The sequence below is a fragment of the Ornithodoros turicata genome, chromosome 1 (assembly GCF_037126465.1).
Source record: "Ornithodoros turicata isolate Travis chromosome 1, ASM3712646v1, whole genome shotgun sequence".
Taxonomy (NCBI): Eukaryota; Metazoa; Arthropoda; class Arachnida; order Ixodida; family Argasidae; genus Ornithodoros; species Ornithodoros turicata.
Window position 1 is genome coordinate 170,476,356 of NC_088201.1, and position 10,992 is coordinate 170,487,347.

The 10,992-nt window shown below is 46.4% G+C and overlaps 1 long non-coding RNA gene across 1 annotated transcript; it reads right to left on the bottom strand.

Moving 5' to 3' along the window:
- Nucleotides 1-8,989: 8,989 nt before the first annotated feature.
- On the bottom strand, nucleotides 8,990-10,577 carry LOC135372887 (uncharacterized). Its single transcript, XR_010416158.1, has 3 exons — nucleotides 10,498-10,577; nucleotides 10,355-10,433; nucleotides 8,990-9,030 (listed from the first exon to the last, which is right to left on the bottom strand). It is a non-coding gene; the product is annotated as an uncharacterized LOC135372887 (long non-coding RNA).
- Nucleotides 10,578-10,992: the final 415 nt, after the last annotated feature.

Here is a 10,992-nt window from a genome sequence, read left to right on the forward strand (position 1 = left end):
ATTACGCAGGCTCAGCGCGCGTGAGCAGTTGAGTTAGACCTTGAGTTGCCTGCGGAGGTGTGCAACACGCTTAGATGGTTTTCGTTTATGTACAACAATAGAACTCTCCCTGTTTGTAAACAAATGACGTCATAGTGTTCGACAGCGCCACAAATTTGGTAGAATTGAACTACGCTCGAAGCTAGAGGTGAACAAGGTCGCGCCCAAAAGCCACAGTCTTGAGGGGATTACGATATTGTCCCTTAAAGGGACGCGACCCTCGGTCCTGCTTTTCTTTCAATGGGAGGCAGAGAACAAGTGCCCCTTCGATCTATTCGAAGCTTTGCATCTTACTCCCTGTGGGTGCACAATGGTTCAGCTTCATTTCAATGGCAGCGGTTCTTACTTCATGAATAAAATGCATGTCATTGATTGAATATCATGTTTTATGGCAAAAAATGCCATGAAGGAACCGGAGGGAAAGCAAGAAAATATGTGGACGTGAGTGAAAAGCGAGTTAAAAGTAACTTCGAACTTTGCTTAACTTACTTTGGCAAAGTTACCTGAAAAAGGAACGAGTTCCCCCGAAAGTTACCACGGCGCAAAAGTAGCGAGTTGAGTTACAAGTTACCAAAAAAAGGAACTTAGTTACAGTAACGAGTTACCTCGAACTCTGCTACTTTTTGGTTATCATGGTTACATGTTCGTCATGAAAAAATATCTTACGAGGCAGCTTGGCAGTAGCGCCGGTACATATTTCCTTCCGGTAGCGGTACCGCGCTACGTTTCGGAATGAGTAGCGGCGTTTCAGAGGAGTAGCGAATAGCGGTACTCTGCTACCTAACTGCCGACCGAAGGGACAGGACGCAGGCAAGCTGGAGCATAACCCGGTTCCTTCCGTTCGACTAGAAACAATGAAGCAAAAATAAAAAAGAAATAAAGGAACAACACGAAGAAGCGTGTGTTTGGGAGACGGTAGAGAATTAGCTCGTAGCCTTTTCTGTGTTCACATTCATTGCCTAGCAGTGACAACTCTTTTGTAGGAGCCTGCTGGTTGCTTTTAACACCTTTATCTAACACGCAGGATGTCAGTGACACTTGCAGTAACCGAATATGATTCAGCATGCGTGGCGAGGTGTGCAACTGTTCAAACGTATTGCGATAATTAGGTTCATTACGATAATTATGTTGATGATACCGATTACAGTTTTATATTCCCTTGAGACCATGGCTGCTTGTGCACCGAAGATAGTGCTGCACGAAATGCTACAGTCGTTCATTGTACCGCTAGATTTGGTCCACAGGCACACTACACGCACGTATTGCTCTCTAGGCGCAAACATAGGCTTCTATGATTCTTAGTTCGTTCACAACAAAGATTATGAGCCAAGGCCAATATGTTAGGCCGAGGACACGTTGCGAGAATGCGAGAAAGACAAACAAGGAAGCACACAAGAGACACGTTTCGAATAACAGCCTTACGCGTTCCCCCACGATTTTCTTTTACAATTAGACAGGTGGTACAACAACCGAAGGAATGTGAACGGGCGCGCTTTCCCATTATTTGTCTCGGTCATCTGTCCTCTTCTGGCAGTGTGCCATGCTAACCCGATTGCAGCTGGTCAGTGGTCGGAAATCTCGCGCAAGTTGGTCTATTTCCTGCTCTTGCATAACGTACTCAAAGTGTTAGAAGACTTTTGTGGGAGAAGAATCTATACGATAACTTCTCACGAGACCACGGGACGTTGGAGAAGGTAAAAAAAAAAAGAAAAAGAAGAAGACGAGAACACATGGTGAGACTAAAGGAATGTACGGGTTAAATTTCAAGTATGTTAGTACGGGCATTGTGATATCGCTATGAACATGCCCATGCTGAGTTCATCGTACTGCGGTAGCGGCCATTCGCTTGGCGAGGGTAAAACAACGGGATGAGGCAGTGTAGCAAACACAGAAAAAGGGGAGATGGAACACAGCCATTAGAAATTGGTAAATGCATATAATGTTTATGATAACATCCGGGTCGACCTGAACCGCATCACATCGTACGCTCTTGGATAGCCGCAAGTGAAAGTTGGCACCACTGTGGTAATCTGAAAAAGTCAAAATGCACAAAAGCTTGGCAATGCTCTCATGGGCAGAAATGAAATATCGAAGTGAGATACACAGCAGAAGACAGTTCCAAACCTAGAGAACGCTGTCCATCCTCACCCTTTTACTCCTGTGCTGTACCTCAGACTATAAAAAAAAATAATCGTGGGAGAGTCGTAATACAGGTGCTTCTCAGTCCTGCCCCCAGAGTCAAGGCAATGGCACTAGACTAAGACCACTGATGTCTAAGACTATAAAGGGGGGAAAGGCCACAGCTTGGATTACCTACGGGGAATAACAAATAAATAAGAGCAAGCGCACTGGACCAGTACAAAGTTACAATCACTTGGTTACAACTTACCGTTTCTCTCTCGCCAGCCGCCGATGCAGCTTGCGGAATGATTTCCGACCGCAACTCCGCGGTTTCCGAGGATTCTTGCACGGCCGTGTCATTGCCGCGCGTTTCCAGTTTGTGCGAAGCGACAGCAACAACGATACTATGAACGTGCAGCCTACCGCAGTATCAACAGTTCAAATCAGAACACGACAGTCAGCACCTGTCAGCAGGGCGTGAATGAATGCGCCCCGCAGCACAGCGGCGGCACAACCAGAGCAGTACGCAACCAACGTGACGTAATGAACACAAGTGATGCAAGCGCCACCTTTCGCAGAATACTGGAGTTGATCACACGGTAGTTATATGATCCGCCACGATGTGGCCACCGAAAATCCTGTATAGTTTCGGTTTGGTCGGAATGTTTTGGAATGGCTTGGGAACGTAATAACCTGCGCTGTGCTCTTCTAATCATGCTGAAATTTTCAGCAATCGTTTTGCGCATAATTGCCCATCCACTGCCACTTCTAGGCTGGTGTGGTGGCATTAGAACACCTCGAAACAGGAAGCCAAAGAAAGGAATTTTTTTCATGTTTTTCTGAAGGCGCTTCCGGATTATCGGCGTCATATATCAATAACAGCGAGACGGTCCACCCTCCACGTATCACAGAATAACACAACGCAACAAATTGTGCGCCGCTATCTGCTCTCCCTTTTGCGCCAGTTTCGTACAAAGACCACCCATAATCGGAGATGTTGGCATGTTCCAGGCCTTATGGCGCCGCAACCGCATGCCTGGCCGAAAATCTGAAGACGGTCCCCCCGAGTCAAGAATTATAGCTTCCGAATGGCACCAGTTTCACCACCAGTAGACGAAAATGAGAGCTACAGGTCTGGTACAAAGTTGCCTCTTTCTAAGAGGGGAGTGAGACCATAGCCTTACGAAAAAAATCGAGCACCACGCTGTGATTCTTGACAAACTTCTTGACAAAAGAAGGACTTTCGCATAGGGACATTAAAGCACGACTGGACAACGTGTACAGGGAAGCCTCTCCGTCGTACACAATGGTAAAAGGCTGGGCTGAACAGTTTCAACTGGGGCGAGAGTCCATTGAAGATGATCCACGCGATGGTCGTCCAGTGGAAGTGGTGACACAAGAAAATTTGTCTCTTGTCGAGGAGGGAATGCTGAGCGACAGGCGTCTGAAGGTGAAGGAAATCCCAGAAAGGCTAGGGCTTTCCAAAACGACCATTTTTCGCATCATCGGCGAGGGCCTTCACATGAAAAAGGTCAGTGCGAGATGGGTGCCACGACTTCTCTCTTCAGTTCAAAAGCAAAAGCGCGTCGTCTGTGCCAAAGAGTTTATGGAGCTCTGCCAAGAAAACGAAGAAAAAATATTGAAGTCAATTTTCACAAAGGATGAGACTATGGTGCTCTAGTATGATCGCCTTTCGAAAAAGGAGTCGATGGAATGGCGCAAACCAGGAGAAGCACCCCCAAGAAAAGCCATGATCACACAATCCACAAAGAAGATCATGGCAACAATGTTTTGGGATTGTCACGGGATCCTCCTCGTCGACTTCGAAGAGAGGAACACCACAGTGAATGCGACTTATTATGCTTCACTCCTGCACCGACCGCGAGACGCCATCAAGGAAAAGAGGCGCGGCAGGTTGAGTCGAGGTGTCCGGTTGCTCCTGGACAATGCCCCTGTCCACACGGCTTCCGTTGCCAAGGCTGCACTGAAGAAGTGCGGCTTCGAAGAAGTCCACCACCCACCCTACAGTCCAGACTTGGCACCGAGTGACTACTTCCTGTTCTCAAACTTGAAGAGGGATCTCAGACGACAGAGATTTCAAAACAATGGTGAGGTGCGCGCTCCAGCATTGTGCGGACAGAACTTCGGACTATTTTTTCAAGGGTATAAGAATGCTGGTTGAAAGGTGTCAAAAGTGCATCGAAGTAAGGGTGACTGTGTCGAAAACTGATACACTTGTTTCGTCTCTATGACTATTAAAAGTTGGTCGGGCCGGAAACTTATGGAACCACCCTCTTGGTGTTATGCTCTATGAATAAAGAGAATATACATTTTTCAAGTTCACCATTTATTTCTTGTACTTGTGCATTTCAAGATACAGTGAATGTGCAAGGAGGTCACAAACCAATACGTTTATTTTTTGTGACCTCCCCGAAATAACAATATTTACTTCAGAAATGACAATGTACAGGTACACTATGTAAATCTGTTGCACCCAATTTTAGGTTCGAATGAGCAACGAATAGCAACTGCCTTCCTTTTATTTTCCTATATATGCCGAATTTTAAATTTTTGTTTTGCTGTTTATGCGTTCAGTGAATTAGAAAGTGCTTAATGTAAACAACACTTTGTTAATTTCAAGCTTTTTTCTCCTTTCTAAGATGTTCCTATCCTGAAGGAACCACCATCTCGAAACCACAAAATATTCAGTAGGTCTCACGCTGGCAGGCGCTGCCACTGAAAATTTCCTGGATTGATATCCTTCGAACTGTGTCATATTCTTCAATGTGTCAATACCTTTGCAAGTAGTTTACATGCTGGAGCGCACTCCTTCTGCGCCTAAGGTAACTACAGAGAGTTCCAAGGGGCCGAAGGTAAACTTACAGCAGCATAAGTGGGATCAACAGTAGATGTAAACAACACCAGTAACCAGAAAAGTGCATTCCCACGAAATAATTTTCTTGTCAAAGCACATATGTATATGTGCTTGCCTATTAAATGAAACAATAATTACAGTTTCCCGACAAGTTTTAATTACTGAGAGTGTATATTGTAGACGTTGATCAAATCTACAACACTTAATACAAGGTATTATATACTATGAATATACCTTGAAAAATCTCATGTGACACATATGCTTTTACCTTTTGGAGTTGCTGTGGTAATGAAAGTTTGTGTGCACTGAGCAGGTCCTGCACCCATTTCTTGAGTATGTCGAGGCGGCTGTAAGAGGCTGTTACATTAAAGCTACAACCTGTTTCTAACACAAGCACAGGTTGGGACAAAAGTTTACGGAACACACGAGCGACGTACTTTTTCTTCGGTGCGACACCCTAACGGCTGCCGGAAGCGGGTGAGTTCACTGTTTCGGAGGGATGATGTTAGCGACGCACAGCGGTAGTTCCGGTGTCGCTTGGGTGTGCCTGCGAGGGAAACTGCCGCTGTGTGTCGCTAACAGCGCTCCCTTCCACCCCTCCGAAATGGTGAACTCACCCGCTTCCGGCGGCCGCTAGGGTGTCGCCGCTAACGTGTTCCGTAAACTTTTGTTCCAACCTGTATCACAAGGATAGCCTCTAATTTCCTTTTATCGCTCTCTTTGTCAAACGCTCGTGAACGCTTAATTTTGTGCACCCTGTATATAAACGTATTATATTTTCTTTGACCCTCCACGGTTCGCGCGCAGCAATTCAGTCTCCTCATTATGCCTTACCCCGACGCTTGTTGGGGCTGGCGCTTTGTGGTAGCAGTGGCAAAGGTAGATGACGTGGCAGATTCATTCCCCTCTTCACCAGGACCCTCCGCCACGGACATCACACAGTCTACGTATATCTGACATCACACGACCGCAAGCCCATGTGTGGCTTATACCCTTGTCGCACGGGCACATTTACTGCCTTTTATCTCAACTGTTTAAGTAGATAGGGCAACAAGTTTGATGTCGCATAGAGCGCGAAACAGTGCTGCGTTGAATGTTTTCAATTGCAATTGTGGAATTTCCAAAAGGCCTTGAGATAAGAGGTCCTGAATGTGCCCGTGAGTCAGGAGTACTACACTGCTTCATTCAGACTGGAAGAGTTCGACGTGTGTTGCCTTTGGGGTGGGGGGGGGGGGGGGAGGGTAGGAGAACGCAGACGCCGCGTACCCAAGCAGCACAATGTACTGAAAGTCGAGTGCAATAGGGGTGGACGGGTAGGTGGAAGGCCTTGAACAGACTCGTGAAACTAAAGAACATTGATAAGACACATACCGTCCACCCCTATTGCACTCGACTTTCAGTACACTGTGCTGCTTGGGCAGTTTCGACCGACGTACCGCCTGAAACCTTCGATTGACTGACTAGCGGGGAAGTTGTGCACCAGGCAAAAATGCTGGTGCTCTGAAGGCGCGCTCTTGGTTATGTGCCTAAACGCTTGTTTCTGCGTGCCCGTCTTGTTCGCTTCTCGGTGCCCGATGTCGTTTTCTCCTGAGCCTCTTTAACATGTAGGACTTTTTGCTACTTGACGCTCTACTCCTTGACACGGACGTCGCGCCTTCCCAGTCTTCACCCTTTTACCGAGTCTTTGCCAGTTACGATTACCTCGTACCTCCTACACTGCTTTCGACGGCTTGGGTGTCCGCCTGAGCTGCTTTCCGCTTGCGGACAGCATCCGTGAGCGCCAGTGGTAAATGCGGCATTGTCGGCGGCAACCTGAAGGCTGGAGCGTGAATGCTCGTCGTCGGTTCGCCTTCAGCGCAGGGACTGCACCCCTCTCCGCGCTGCACCCGGTGCGGCCCGCACCCCCGCGCCCCCCGAGTGACGCCAGTGCCTACAGTTACACCGATTTTCCTGGTCACGTCATTTATCTCACGCAAAAGCCTAGAAAAAGCGGTCTACAGTACAAAATAGTCTTCGCTAGACTTTACCGCTACAAGCAAGCGCTGCAGTTTCGGACTTTGGACTTTAGATGTGTTGTTTAGTAAAACAAACGAAAGGTGATCTAACTAGCCCTTCTGCAGACGCGACATCTATCGCCTTCGATTTTTATGACGAGCGGAGGTCCTCCACTCAAAGCACTTACGTCACTATCTTGTGCCCTACACAAATTTTGTATTACTGTGCACAGTTCTCTGTAAAAGAAAACTTGAGCTCCCGTGTTGACGCACGGCGTTCTAGTTATCGCAGTTGTACAATCAATCCAGTTCGGGCACTCCTTAATCTGCCTGTCAGAAGGCAGTTTCGTCAATATCTGACGAAGCTGTTGCGAAACGACGTCACTCACTCCATTCGAATCTAATGTCACCATTAGGTCATTAACCAGTTCCCTATCATGCTGTACAAGGCTGGCAAGTGTTCCGTTACCGTCCTTCAGCGTGCTCGCGTTATGATTCACGAGCACGTTATATCCGAGACACGAAATTTTATGGGGGACGTCCTTGATGTCGCGGACGTGTAACGCCCCTATGTCAAGTCCATATTCTGCAAGCACGTCTTGCACGGCGTTTTTCACGTAGTAAGCCGCATTTCTCAACTGCCGACAGTGTGTTCGCTTGCACCTCTCTCCATTCTTTTTGCATGTGTTAAGCCCCGTGGGATTAGTTATAGGGACTCCAACTAAGCGTTGAGTTTGGAACTCAGCCCTTGCAATTGAATTAATTCAGCATTGTCACCGCTCTTTGGTTCACTGCCTACCAATATACTCCACTGCTGTTGCTGCTGTATCCTATGCGCAGACTTTCTATCACTCCCTGTGTCGTTCCTATAGGAAATTGGTACATACCTTTCTGTAGAAAAGCTGTGGTCAACTTGTGGCCCAGGGTGGCAAAAAATAGTAAGGAAGTACACACACTGTCTACAGGCCCTGTCATCCTGTGGCCGCAGAAAGGCTGCAGTCGCTCAGCGCTTTTACAGACCAAAATTTTGGCTGCTGAAATAGCGATACAAAATCACAGGAGACAGATATGATATCGGGTGAGCTACTTTATTCACTGGTGTTATGCTTTGCATTTATTTTTTTGGGTATAGAGCTCAGAGTCCTCTTTACTGGCCCTTCAGCACACTTGCAGACGACGCACGTTCGTTCTGGAAAGGGCAGAAGCAGCGTGAACTTCTTATACAGTCACAGAATGAATGCCTCAAGAAACTTGTCACACAAAAGCGTCACTTGATACAATGGAATAGCTTTCGAAGTATAAATACAGTGTGTCATCGAAATTTTTGGGCTATAATAATTCTGAGACTTGTATAAGGCAAAAGAAATTGTTTCTGCAAGGATATCCAAAAGAAACAGCCATAATCTGCAGCTCACATGCATATGTACAACTCCTTTCGAGAGTTCACGTTTAGCAAGACTGCGATTTTCTTGTGCAGTAGGAAAGCTACGTGCAGTTATGCAGAAAAATATTTAATATGCACTTAAAAGCATGCATTTGCATTTTTGCAGTAAAACATGAAGCCGACACGTATTTGACTCATATATACGGAAATATGCACGATCGTCCATAATATGCACTAACCTCTTAAATATGCATTCTGATGCACTATAAAAGTGCCAACGCCCTGGGCCAACGCAAATTTATTGAGCCTTGGCATCTGAGGTCTAGTCATTATGAACAATGCTTTACACCAAACGTCCACTGCAACGAATTAGAATTGGTACACATGGCACGTGCCAAGAACTGCCATGACTTTGGTGGGATCCAGGGCCGGCCTGGCTTCTCTGTCCTTCTGACGGTTGGGCTTGTAGCCAAGCAATGACCTGTTTAACATCTCCTCATCCGTGAAGAGCATTCTCATGAGGGACCTTGCAAACTTGGAGGGGTTCACCTTGTACGACTCCACCAAAAGCGTTAGGTCGCCTGCGGCACAAGGACTCCTCCGCCCAAGTCAACATCCTGGGAATTGATACACAAGAATTTGTGAGAGTCCGAGACCTGAAGCCAGAGTGCGCATAGAAAACAAACACGACAAAGCCCAAATGGTCATGAACAGAACCCAGAATTTTAGGCACGAGAAAACGTAGCTATAGGTGCCTAACACAAGCGCTCAAATTGCTCAAATGGGCATTTATAGCCACTACACGTCCTAGGTCCATTATCAATTGACAAGTTGGTGAATTGGGCAATCAGTAGTATTTGAGCACTGCCTCGCAGGTTAAGGAGTCAAGAAATTAAGTGCCAAACTCTGTCGCAGTTCCGTTTCCCTGTCTTCAGAGCATAAAAATGGAACTGAGCCAGAACTCACGGAAAAATTTCTTATCCGTAGAGTACCACTCCGAACCTGTCGTACGCTGGCGGAACAGAGTGAAGGAAAAAGAACAATAGGAGACGTACGCTGGGGGGGGGGGGGCAGTATTTGAGGCCTTTTTGTATGTTAATAAAACGATGGAGCCAGAGAGGGGATTACGTCGCTAGCACGATTACAGGTGGCTCCCTCCAGTTTACGTGACCATGAACTCTTCTGTCTCACAAAAGAAGTGATAAAATGCGCGTTTTTGGGTGCCCAAACTGCAAAACAGGCACCAACGTCGAGATATACATTAACAGCCACTACCGAAGCTTGCTTAAATATTCTTTATCCTGTAGTTCTCGTATATTCAGTAGGCACAGTAGGTATTGTGCCTGAAATCGGGGCTCTAGCCATGAAATACAAAACATGACACATCAATAGCTGGTTAGATCAAGTAGCAGGCACGTACTTAACGGAGCACTAAAGTGACATAAAAAAAAAGACATTCCGTTTCCGAGCATGCCGCATTGCTTGAACAGCAACGCACGTTCCTACACAAAAGCCCTGCCTCCATCTCAGTCGTATCTCTCGTCATGAAGCACTTTCCCTCTTGCAAGTGTGCCAGATATGAGCCGAAAACTGCTGTGTCACGTCGTTATGTCACCAGCCCCAGGGAAGAGGCAGCGCCCAGCAGAGGAAGGAGGGTTAGTCGGCTGACGCTATGTAGCGCGCCGCCTACGGTTAGGATTTCACGGTAACATTCAGTTTCGCAGTGACAACAGTGCTTTCAGCCAGAACATTTTGTGTGGTGGTTCCTGGAGGACTGCTTTCTGGATGGAGCCAAGGTCTGTGTCACATTTCATTGTCTTTTATTGCTCTTTTAAGTACCTGTCCTCTACTACTATATAAATTCTATACTCACGTATGTCAGTAAGCCGAAGCCATTTGCAGCTTGTGGATGGGAGGTTAATGATCAATTCGATAATGCACATTTTCTGGCCCAAGTGACAGTGTAAGATAGCAAGGTCTGCACCCAGCAAGACGGTGGAGATGGCTTGACCACAATTTTCTGCGCTTACGAATCTATTAAGGAATGCACTGCACGCGCAATAAATGAAAGGTCAAATACTCACGCCACTAGTTTATGGATTCCTTTGACTCTGTTGCAGTTGCACTTCCTGTAGCATGTGTTTCAACCGCCGGACCATCTTTGCATACTCTGCAGGAAAAAAAACAAGAATTGTGAAACAAAGAAAACGTTGTGTAGAAAGTTTGTATTAGCAGAACACCATGCCCTGTGTGTGAACGCGAACTGATGTATGTACTTAGGAATTAAGTTTTCCTGTTCTTCCAGTTTTCGTTTTCGCTGCTCATTTTCCTTCTCAAGAACCTGAATATCTGCCTTATGGTTGCAGCCTGTTGCTTGCACCTGCTTTTGCTGCATAAAAATTGCAGTGAATTTGATAAAATCATGGTCCAAACAAGACGATTGTGCTATCGTGACGCAGGCACACTCTTAGAAAAAAGGTTGTAGAAATTACAACCTCTAAGGTAGGAATGGCTTGTCGCAGTTTTTACTAACTTGCTAGTAACCGCAGGTAGTAACAGCGAGGGAAGTAACTGTTACT